Genomic DNA, 12,882 nt, shown 5'->3' with positions numbered 1-12,882 from the left:
TATTTTGGCCTTGGAGGGAGTGCAGAGGAGGTTCACTAGGCTGACACCGGAGATGAGAGGGTTGGACTATGAAGAGAGACTAAGTAGACTGGGTCTGTACTCATTGGAGTTTAGAAGGATGACGGAGGATTTTATAGAGACTTATAAGGTGATGAAAGGGATGGATAGGGTAGAGGTAGAGAGATTCTTCCCGCTGAGAAAGGGTAGCAGGACGAGAGGGCACAGCCTCAAGATTGGGGGGGACAGTTTAGATCGGAGTTGAGGAGGAATTTCTTCACTCAAAGCGTGGTGAATCTCTGGAATTCTCTGCCTGTTGAAGTGGTGCAGGCTACCTTGCTAAATATATTTAAGTCACGGGTAGATAAGTTTTTGACAGACAAGGGAATTAAGGGTTATGGGGAGAGAGCTGGAAAGTGGAACTGATCCCACTTCAGATCAGCCATGATCTTATTGAATGGCGGGGCAGGCTCGAAGGGCTAGATGGCCTATTCCTGCTCCTATTTCTTATGTTCTTATAGTCCTGCTATCCTTTCTAAGCGGGAAGAATCTCTCTACCTCTACCCCTACTCATCCCCTTCATTATCTTATACGTCTCTATAAGATCCCCCCTCATCCTTCTAAACTCCAACAAGTACAGACCTAGTCTATTTTTATTTCAGATTTCCAGTATCTGCAGCATTTTGCTTTCACAACAAAATTGTACACATCTTGGCAATATACCAAGCATATTTGTTGCTTTGTTTTTATTCTACCAAAGTGATGCATGTGCATCCTACTTTCATTTCTAAACACATAATGCTTTGCATGTGTCAATACTCAGCCGAAGTATAAAGCTTGCTACTCTCACTTTAGAAGATCTTGTCACCATACCCATTCCACAAACTTTAGCAGTTTGGTGTAATCTGCAAATCCAGATTATTTATACCTACTAGAAGCAAGGGCTTCAAAGGTTCCCTGGCACAGTCTACACAATATTCCCCTCCACTTAGACTTCCCTATGACTACCTTCTGCTTCCTTCCCATTAGCCAAGATATGATCCATGTTCGTGCCTGGATACTTGTAGACTTTAGTCTGTGAACGAGTATCTATAATATTACACTTTATTAAAGAAAATTAGTCCAATGTGTCACATGGGCTATCCTCCAACGAGTCTATAAGGTAAGTAGACAAAACATCCTTCCTAAAGCTTTGCTGGAATAATTTATTCGGTATTTTGATGCAAGTATTCTGTTAGCTAGATAGGAGTGCACTGAGTGTTTGAAAGGAGTCGGGTGTATGTGTTCTTTAGGGGCCATATGTGTGTCCTTAGGCGGAAATCTAAACCACAATTGCTTGCTTCTAATTCTGGGTTCACAACTACAAGAACACCTTAAAGAATCATAGAGGTTTTCAGCATGGAAACAGGCCCTTCAGCCCAACTTGATCTTATATTTATATAGTGCCTTATGCATTATGAAACGTCCCAAGGTACTTCACAAGAACATTATAAAACAAAGTATCACCTTCAGTCCTAGAAGGAAGTACCAGGTTAGATAACCAAAAGTTTGGTCAAAGTGGTATTCAGCAATGTATTAAAGGAGGAAAGTGAGATAAATAGGCAGAGTTGTACAGAAAGTGTTCCTTAGGAACACAAGAATTAGGAGCAGAAGTAGGCAATTCAACTCTTCAGGCCTGCTCTGCCATTCAATCAGATCATGGCTGATCCCTCCCTGGTCTCAAATCTACCTCCCTACCCTATTCCAGAGTTTGGGATCTAGATAGCTGAAGGCCTAACCAGCAACAGGAGTAATTATAATTAGGAAAGCAAACGAGGATAGGATTAGATTGCACAAATACTTTGGTGTGTTGCAGGGCTAGAGGAGATTATAGAGATAGAGAAGGGCAAGGGCATGCAGAGGTTTGAAAACAACAATGAAAATTTAAAACCCAATATGTTGTTTAACTGGGAGCCAACGGAGTTCATTAAGCACAGGAGTGATAGGGGAATAGAGTCTTACTGCAAGTAAAGACAAAGGCAGCAAAGCTTTGGATGACCACAAGTTTATAGAGGGCAAAATGTTGGGAACCAGCCAGGAGTGCAGTGGAATAGTCAAGTCTTGAGGTAACAAAGGCATGAATGAAAGCTTCAGCAGCAGATGAGTTGAGCAGGGGGCAAAATCAGGCAATGTCATGAAGGTGGAAATAGATGACCTAAGTGATGACATGATTGAGTTTGGAAGCTCATCTCGGGATCAAATGAGATACCAAGGTTGCAAACAGACTAGCTTAATCTCAGATTGTTGCCAGGGAGAAGCATGGAGTCGACAGCTAGTGAACAGAACTTGGAAAAGGGACCTAAAACAATGGCTTCACTCTTCCTAGCATTTAACTGGATATTGGATAAGCAGCCTGATAATTTAGCAACAGTGGAGGAGTCAAGAGTTGGTGGCATAGAGCTGGGTGCAATCAATGTACGTGTGGGAAACAAACGCTGCATTTTTGAATGATGTCATCGAGGGGCAGCATGGAGAAGAAAAGTGGAGGGCCAAAGGATAGATCCTTGAGGAACACTAGAACAGAAACAGAAGATAATTCATGGGCATGTGATTGTCTGGCTAGGATTAAATAGATAAAAATGGAGCTGTGAGAGAGCAGTCCCACCCCTAAAGGACAGCAATGGAGAGGTGCTGGAGGAAGATGGTGTAGCCAAATGTAAAAAGTCTGACAACACCAGGTTTCAGTCCAACCGATTTATTTGATAGTAAGATCACTAGCTTTTGGGTTAGCCCCTTCGTCAGGTGAATGGAGAGTTCTGGCCTCAGACAGAGCATATAAAGCACAGACAGTTTACAGATTACTGATTCACATTCTAATCTGTAAACTATCTGTGCTTTATATGCTCTGTCAGGGGCCAGAACTCTCCATTCACCTGATGAAGGGGCTAACCCGAAAGCTAGTGATCTTATGATCAAATAAATCGGTTGGACTGAAACCTGGTGTTGTCAGACTTTTTACTGTGTTTACCCCAGTCCAACGCCGGCATATCCACATCGTAGCCAAATGTGTCAGAGAAGACAGGAAAAATGAGGCAGGAAATGTTATCTTTCACAGGATGTATATTCAAGGAAGAGATCAGCCAATTTTTAGATATTAAAAGGCATCAAGGGATGTGTTGGAAAATAGTACTGAGATAGGAGATCAGCCATGATCTAATTGAGAGCAGGCTTGAGGGGCCGAATGACGTACTGTAACTCCTGCATCATTTGTGACTATGATAAAAACTGTTTAGGCACTGTCGCAGGGGTGGAATCCAGATTGGAGATTTTTTAAAAAATTCAATATGGGATATGAGCATCACTGTCTACATCAGTATTTATTGCCCATCCCTAGTTGCCCTTCAGAAGGTGTTGCGTGAGCTGCTTTTTTGAACTATTGCAGCCCCTGAGGTATAGGTGCACCCACGGTGCTGTTGGAGCGGGAATTCCAGGATTTTGACCCAGGGATAGTGAAGGAACAGCGATATATTTCCAAGTCAGGGTGGTGAATGATTTGGAAGGAGACCTCAAATACCTGGTGTTCCCAGGTATCTACTGCTCTTATCCTTCTAGATGGTAGTGGTAGTGAGTTTGGAAGGTGCTGCCTAAGGAATCTTGTAGATGGTATAAACTCTTCCACTATTCGTTGGTTATGGAGGGACTGAACGTGGAAAGAGTACCAATCAAGCGCATTTGTTGGAGCTCATCCAGGCAAGTGGAGAGTATTCCATTACACTCCTGGTCTACTACTTGTAGATGGTGAATAGGTTTTGGGGAGTCAGGCGGTGAGCTACTCGCCGCAGTATTCCTAGTGTCTGACCTGCACTTCTAGTCACAGTATTTATATGGCTAGTCCGGTTCAGTTTCTGGTCAATAGTAACCCCCAAGATGTTGGTGGTGGGGGATCCAGCGAAAGTAATGCTATAGAGTATCAAGGGATAATTGTTAGATCCCTTCTTGCTGTGTGGTGTGAATGATACTTGCCACTCATCAACCCAAGCCTGAATATTGTCCAGATCATGCTGCATTTGGACTGCTTCAATGTGAGTTGTGAATAATATTGAACATTGTGCAGTTATCAGCGAACATCCTCACTTCTGACCTTATGATGGAAGGAAGGTCATTGATGAAGCAGCTGAAGATGGTTGGGCCAAGAAACTCCTGCAGTGACCTTCAATCACCACACCATCTTCCTTTGTGCCAGATATGACTCTAAACAACAGAAGGTTGTCCTCTGATTCCCACTGACTCAAGTTTTGCTAGGCTTCTTGATGCCACACTGTGTCAAATGCTGCCTTGCTGTCAAGGGCAGTCACTCTTGTTTCATCTCTGGCATTCAGCTCTTTTGAACCAAGACTGCGATGAGGTGAGGAGAGGAGTGACCTTTGTGGAACCCAAACTGAGAGTTCACAAAATGGATTTGAGAGGCGACAATATCATCAAAGACGTTGGAGAGGAATGTGATTGGAGATGGGATTGTAAGGATGGCAGAGTCAAGAGCTTTTTTTTAGATGATGATGACAGGTTTAAGGAGACAAAACTGTTTACAGTATCAATTTATGATGTATGTTGACATGGGAGCAGGAGGGGAAGTTGGGTGATCAGCAATTTAATAGGAATTGGACTGAGGCAACAGGAGGTGATCAAGATGAGCTCGGAGATGGCAAGAGGGAAATAGGAGAGATGCAAATTCAGAGCTAATGCAAGCCCAGGGCCAAAGGGGTCCAGGCATACCCATGTGGCAGGATCCAGGCAGATCTAAGGGGATTGAAGGCGAGTGGGGAAAAGGGTGGGGGGGTTGGGGTTGAGGAGAGGGGATTCTGAATATATCATTGAATCACAGAATCCGTACAGTGCAGGAGGAGGCCATTTGACCCATTGAGTCTGCACCAGCCATAATCCCACCCAGGCTCTATTCTTATAACACATCATATTTACCCTGCTAATCCTCCTGACACTGGGGTTAATTTAACATGGCCAATCAACATAACCCACACATCTTTGGACTATGGGAGGAAACCGGAGCACACGGAGGAAACCCACACAGACACGGGGAGAATGGGCGAACTTCACACAGACAGTGACCTGAGGCCGGAATTGAACACAGATCCCCGGCGCTGTGAGGCAGCAACCACTGTGCCAGCGTGCCGCAGCAAGGTGCCAGGATATCCATCTGAGCACTGTGGCAGAGGTATGTGTGTGTACACATTTGTGCGTTGGGGAGCAGCATGGATCTTCAAGGAAGCAGCAGATGGAGCATTGACAGGATCCTGGAGGCAGAATGTCAGCAAAGAATTTTACAAATTGTGGTGGGCAAAGTTTTTTAGATGAGCATCCTCAACCTCAATACTGGGCACATTGTTCCCCTGAAACAAAACTCCAACCCATTCTCCGGTCAAGTGTCCCCTTTTTTTCCCCAGTTGGCCTCTCTGCATTGAAATAAAATTTCATGATGTGTACAGATGTAGCTGCAGGACAGAAAGATAATGTCAAAGTTGGAGCACATCCAAAATCAGCAGGGGATTACTCTTCAGAGTTTTAAAGAAAAACACAAAATTCTGGAAGTAGTCAGCAGGCTTGGCAGCATCCAGTCATTGACCTGGAAAGTTAAGTTGCTAAGCCCCACAGATGCTGATGAGAGGTCACATGACACCAAGTGATAGTCCAACAGGTTTATTTGAAATCCCAAGCTTTCGGAGTACTGATCCTTCGTCAGGTGAAGTGCTGGATGCTGCCTGGCCTGTTTGATTATTTTCAGCACTTCTTGTTGTTATTTCAGATTTCCAGCTCCAGCACATTCTTGCCATTGTATTATTGCTCTTGTGATATTCTGGCCAGGAACAGTCTGAACCTAAAAAAAACAGTCGAAGTAGACTATAAGACATTGGAGCAGAATTAGGCTACTCGGCCCATCAAGTCTGCTCTGCCATTCAATCGTGGCTGATATTTTTCTCATCCCCACTCTTCTGCCTTTTCCCCATAATCCCCGATCCCCTTATTAATCAAGGACCTATCTGTATCTGTCTTAAAGACACTCAATGACCTGGTCTCCACAGCCTTTTGCAGCAAAGAGTTCCAAAGATTTGCCACAGAACGGTTCTGACGAAGGGTCATCTAGACTTGAAACATTGGCTGTATTCTCTCCCCACAGTTGTTGTCAGACCTGCTGAGATTTTCCAGCATTTTCTGTTTTTGTTTCCGATTGCAGCATCCGCAGTATTTTGTTTTTAAAGATTAACGATAGAGGCTTTACTTGCATATCGCTCGTCACAGTCGTTTTTTGTTCTCCGCCCTGTCCTCTTTACAGCAGCAAATTGCTGCTCTGAGTTGCGACACCTCGCACCCATATTTAAATAACCCCAGCTCAGGAAGTTGGAAGCCTCAGTTCTGCCTCATTTCTGTAGGCCCATGATCCCCACTGTAATTCTGACCTCATTATGTTAAATTGAATCCAGCTGAGTGTGCTATGCTGAAATGCTGAGATAAACAATGCCATTTTATCTCCCATAACTGTAATCATTGTGATTATTGCTTTGATAATTAGGTTAATTCTGATGTGCAGACCACAGATAATGAGACCGATGCAACTCTGCACCAATAGTCAAATGTTCAGACATTGGAAGCTAAAAGATGCAGAACAGCAAGTGCAGTCTCCCACAAAAGCTGATCATTAATAAATATATTAAGCTTTAATAAAGATCTTGCATTAAGGTTTGTATTTGATTTATTACTGTCACATGTATTGGGATAGTGAAAAGTATTGTTTCTTGCATGCTATACAGACATAGCCTACCGTTCATAAGAGTTCATCGGGGAGAAGGAAAGGAGAGGGTGCAGGATACAATGTTACAGACCTGGCTTGGGTGTAGAGAAAAATCAACTTAACATTAAGTAGGTCATGAGTGCATGTACACACAAGGGGACGGGCAGTGCATAGTATTCAGAAACGAGCGGCAGAATGCTTGGCAGCAAGGTGGGACAGGAGAAAGGGCAGCGGGGGAAAGCGCACTGGATTGCAGTGAAATGAGAGAAATGACCTGGACCAGGCAGTTGTGTCTTTGGCATGTATACCTCTTCAATATCTCCAAAGATAGATTGAATCCTATTTAATTCAATCCAGGTAGATTGAGCGAATACTCAGTGAAATGAAGTCAGGTGTGAATTTCTCAGCTGCTAAATTTTGCAGCGTGCACTTATTAATGAACTTGTCACTCAAATCCAAACAGAGGATTCACCTTGTCAGAATTATCTTAATCCACGTAAAATTACTTGCTATGATTAACAGAAATTCTGCGTTTTGGCCTGCAGGTCAGGACAGAACCTCTGTCAGCAACTTACTGGCCCTTCATGTGCAACTGTGAGTATCAGACTTTCAATTCATCTGTGCACTCTATAAATGTCCACGTAACTTATTTTCATGCATTCGTGGGATGTGAGCATAGCTGGCAAGGTCAGCATTTATTGCCCATCTTGAATTGCTTGAGAAGGTTGTGGAGAGCAGTCTTCTTGAACCATTGTAGTCCCTGATGTGTAAGGTCACCCACAATGCTTTTCGGGAGGGAAATCCAGGATTTTTGACCCACGGACAGTAAAGGAACAGCAAATATTTCCAAATCAGAATGCTGAATGGCTTGGAGGGGAACTTCCAGGTGGTGGTATTCCCACATGTCTGCCACCCTTGTCCTTCTAAATAGAAGTCCAAAGATGTGTGGGGTTAGGTTGATTGGCCATGCTAAATTGCCCTGTGTGTCCTGGGATGCGTAGGTAAGAGGGATTAGCAGGGTAAGTATGTGGGGTTATGGGAATTGAGCCTGGGTGGAATTGTTGTTGGGGTAGACTTGATGGGCCAAATGTCCTCCTTCTGCATTGTAAGGATTCTATGATTCTATTCTAGTAGTGGTCATTGGCTTGGAAGATGCTTTCTGAGGAAGCTTGGCGAGTTCCTGCAAAACGTCATGCAGATGGTTCATGATGGTAGATGATGTCACTTTTCATCAGTGGCAGAGGGATTGAATGTTGTGGATAGGGTGCCAATCAAGCGGGCTGCTTTGTCCTGGATGGTGTCAAGGTTCTTGAGTGTTGTTGGAGTGGCCGTCATCCAGACAAGTTGAAAGTATTCCATTAGACTCCTGATTTGTGCCTTAGATGGTGGACAGGCTTTGGGGAGTCAGGATGTGAGGTGCTCTTGCTTTCACTTCTCAGGTCTATTCAACTATTCCCTTACTAAATCTCTCCAACTTTTCTTCCTCCCTCAAGACATTCCTTAAAGGTTGTGTTTGCTGTCAATGCCGTGTATGCATAGTTTGCTTGTGTTATTCAGTTGTGCCATTGAGAGGGATGCTATATGCAAGTTGTTCTTGTTTTGATGTACACTAGGTTTGCTTTTCAGCTGGTGTACGTGCAATTAACTGAGGAATTTCATACCAAGGCTTTTTATGAGGCAACGCCTCCAACTTTCTGCCATTCCATCCTGGAAGCTGTATATCCATTTATCCAAAATTCAGAGAATCATACACAATCACACTAAAGGAGTAATTGTGGCCCAGAATATCTGGGATTGCAAATTATCACTTACTGCATGAATTCTTATTACAACAATCTATCAAAAAGCACAGAATTAAGAAAACATAAAGTGTGTCACAGTGTGAACAGATTCTGTGCCATTAAATATCTAAGAAATTGCTCATGTTTCATTGTAAATTTTAGATTAGTGAATACCATATGGGAAACGGATTATTTTTAGCTGCAGTACCATAAGCACACTAAAAGTCTCTTCTATCAATATAGGTTCATTTTTATAACTGTTTCCTCTGAGTTTATTTATGGCTGCAGGCACTAAAAGCAGCAAGGTAATTAAAGATTTATTGTATTAAAACTGGAGAGATTACTGGGTTTCTCTCCTATATTAATCTCATAATTTTTCAAAATTGATTTCACCTTGTAAATGCCACACTGCATCATAGTACTGAATGTTTAAAATACCACTTGAGTCTGGGTTTATTTACCCACTACTGTATTCCGCATAGACTTTGCAAACTCATTGTTGGAAACCTCATGCTTTCAGACTAATTCTCATCTGTTTTACTTAATTCAGGACATTTATACACTAAATTTTCAAAAGGAATGGAGAGATTACTAAAAAGAATGACACAAAAAAATTGCTCAAACACTAGAACTGGACAATTTATACTATTTGTGTTACATTTACTACTTAAAATTTCACAAAGCATAACTAATCTGAATGCGGCAAGATCATTCAAGCCTGAATACAGACAGCCTTCAGGTCTGTAGCTATCTGAGACTAAAAATTGCGAACCACTGAAACATTCTCATAAAGCAAATTATTAAGCAGCACAATACTAATTCATTACACTAAAAAAAATAAGCTCTCTGATCCATGCAGTAATGTTTCACAAAAAATGTCTGTATGCAATTCTTGATTTCAATTTTGTCAAAGACTTGTATCAAATTTGCAGATCATTTCAAACACCTTTTTAAAAGCTGCCTTCAATGTCGAGACAGATTGAATAAACGACCTGAAGAGAAAGGAGCATTTAATCAGATTTTGTTTTTAGCAGGAACTTATTGGCTTTTCCGGTTGAATCCAAGCCATAGTGCGTGTGAGAACTGAATGCACGCGCATACATGTCAAACTTGACAACAAACAAAAGCTTAGAGTACAGTGGGATGTGAATCATTGACATTTATAAGTGTAACTTGTTGCAATAGCAAATATGGAAATTAAGGAAAGAGAATGTGAGGATTGAACATGCAAAATTTTTTTAATATATATTGCCCAGAACCTCCCCTAACACTACAATGTTTTGATGTTTGACACTGTCCTTTGTTCATTTTCCAGCACTTCTTCCATTTTAAGACAAAACAAGTTTCTCTTGGAAGCATTAGGTGACTTAAAGGTGAAAATAAAAGTAGAGGCATGAACTTCAATGCGACTTTGCAGGTAAAAAAATAAATAAATTGGCTGATGCACCGTACTTCAATTAAAAGAAAGTTAGAGGAAAGTTCAATATCTCCATGACTATCGTTAGCAGTAATTTGCATTCTATTGACTCTGTCAAAAATCATTACCCACTGGACTCTGAAAGGTAAATTGCACAAAAATGCGTGGCTTGAAAATGAGTAGACCAGTAAAAACGTGGTCTCGAGATGTGGAGGTCAACTGCTGAGACTGCTAACTTAGTGCAGATGAGGGATCAAAGCTGGGCCCCTCTTGGTCTGTGCTGGTTAAGTATCCCACCATAGGTGCATCCAGACACTGAGTTAATAGGAGAGCTCTAGGTCACAGAATTTGGATTCAATTTCCTCTTCTCTCGCTCCAGGACAGCAGAAATAAAATGCACACTGTGACAAGATCAGGAATCTGGGCACAACATTGCCAGTTATCGCCACAAAGACTGATAGTAGTTTGGCCAAATCAAACAATTTTACAAATTAATGTTCATCAGTACTGCCTCCAAAACATGGAGAAATGCAGGAATGGACCATGTGTCCCTCAGGACTGTTCCACTATTCAATAATAATATATACTTTTTTTAACTTTAGATTTCCAGCATCAGCTGTATTTCGCTTTTATTCCACTATTCAATGGCTGACTCATGACCTCATTCAATACTCTCGCCTTTGCTTCATATCCCCTAATACATTTGGATAACAAACCTGTATCACTAATTGATTTATCATCAGTTACCATTTGCGGAAGAGACCTCCAAACGTTTACTACTATTTATGTGTCAAGTGTTTCTGAATTTCCCTCCTGAAAGGTCTGGTGCTAATTCTAAGACTATGACCCTGAGGCCAAGACTCTCTAACTGGAGGAATAGTGGGCCTGGGTAAGATGGTCTTTCAGAGAGTTGGTGCAGTCTTGATGGGTCAACTGGCCTCCTTCTCCACTAGAGGGATTCTACGGAAGCTTTAATGGATATCCCCAGATGGATATCTAGATATTTCTTAAAGGGATATCGCCAGACCCTCCTGAACTTTCATAAAGTCACCTGAATGCTGCCAAATTACTTACTTGAATTATACATGCGACATGATATTGAGATACTAGTGTGTGTGTGTGTGTGTAAATGCGATTTATAATTTGTGAAGTAATTAATGTACATGAATATGTCTGGTGAATTTCCATTGAAGAACAGGTCTCAGACATGCTTAGTTACTTGATAACAGCATGTGTTCGAAATGAGTAATGTGTGGCAGGTGGGTGAGGCATCACCTAACACTGACAAAAAGAGACCAACATTAAAATAACCAAGAGTTAAACATACTGTTAACTGTCCGTGGGACATAGCAACAGAAACAGAAAATCTCAGGAGGTGTGACAGCATTTGTGGAGAGAGAATAGAGCCAACATTTTGAGTCTGGATGACCATTTGTCAGAGTTAAGAGCAAGGAAAATCAGAAGAGATTTTTATATCAAGGTGTGTGCGTGTGGGGGGCGCCGTGTTAGGACAAAGGGAATGTAAATGATGACGAAGAAGGCGGAAAAAGGTGCTAAAAGTGTCTATTAAGTGATCAGAATGTGCGAATGGCAGAACAGAGGTACAGACTGTTAAGGGACTGCTTGAGGAATATGGCAGTTGCTCTGAAAGGGCGGGGTGGTTTGGGGGCAAGATGGACAGCGAGAATGGAGAAGTGGAAAAATGGAAGTGAGAATGAAGGACGATAAAATGGGATGAAAAGAAGAAATAAAACAAAATAGAAATAGGGTGACGGTGGAGGGGAGAGTTCATGCTCTGAAGTTGTTGAACTCAATGTTCAGTCCGGAAGGCTGTAAATTGCCCAATTGGAAGATGAGATGCTGTGCCTCCAGTTTGCGTTGGGGTTCATTAGAACACTGCAAAAGGCCAAGGACAGACAAGTGGACAGGAGAGCAGGGTGTGTGTCAAAGTGGCAAACGACAGGAAGATCTGGGTCACTCTTGCGGATGGACCGAAGGTGTTCAGCAAAGCAGTCACCCTGTCTGCGTTTGGTCTCCCCGATGTAGAGTGGACCACATTGAGAGCAGCGAATGCAATAGAGCAGATTGAAGGAGCTGCACATGAAGCACTGCTTTACCTTACAAAATGTTTAGGCCCTGAGATGGTGAGCAGGGAAGAGATGTTGCACTTTCTATGATTGCATGGGAAGGTGCATGGGCAGGGGGTGAGACGTTGGATGTGATGGCGAAGTGGACCTGTGTGTCACGGAGAGAATAGTCCTAGTGGAATGCTGACAGGGGGATGAGGAAGGGGGAGGGGAAGATGTGTTGAGTGATGGCATCATGCTGGAATTGGCTGAAATGGCAGACGATGATCCTCTGAATGCAGAGTCTGGTGGGGTGAAAAATGACGACAAGGGAGACCCTATCCTGATTCTGGGAGAGAGGGGCAGGGAGTGGTTCAGTTGCAGTTGAGACCTTGGTCAACCACGGTGGGTGGAAAACCACAATTGAGGAAGAAGGAAGACATATCGGCAGTGCTATTTAGAAATCGGCATTATCAGAACAGATGTGGTGGAGGTGAAGGAACTGAAAGAATGGGATGGAGTCCGTACAGGATGTGGGTGTGAAGAGTTGTAGTCAAGATAGTTGTGATAGTCAGTGGGCTTATAATGGACACTGGTGCACAATTTATCATCAGAAACAGAGACAGAGGGGAAAGGAAAAGAAGTTTGTGAAGATGATAGAGGGGTAGAAATTGGAAACAAAACTGATAAATTTTTCCAGGTCCAGACAAGAGCATGAAGCGGCATCAATATATCAATTGGATTAGGGCAACTGAAGGGCTTGGGAGAAATAATGGTTAGCAAGACTGATCCACAAAATGACTGCTGGCAAGTCTTTCAGGTCCATCAGTGATGTTATTT

General features: G+C 42.5%; 1 protein-coding gene across 1 annotated transcript in view; it reads right to left on the bottom strand.

Moving 5' to 3' along the window:
- nt5dc1 (5'-nucleotidase domain containing 1) overlaps window positions 1-12,882 on the bottom strand; it is a 531,068-nt gene that overhangs the window by 16,431 nt on the left and 501,755 nt on the right. The window lies entirely within an intron of this gene.

The sequence above is a fragment of the Carcharhinus amblyrhynchos genome, chromosome 7, assembly GCF_965287045.1.
Source record: "Carcharhinus amblyrhynchos chromosome 7, sCarAmb.v2.hapA, whole genome shotgun sequence".
NCBI lineage: Eukaryota > Metazoa > Chordata > Chondrichthyes > Carcharhiniformes > Carcharhinidae > Carcharhinus > Carcharhinus amblyrhynchos.
Note: the sequence above shows the minus strand (reverse complement) of the source record. Positions and strands in the feature narration are given on the sequence as shown.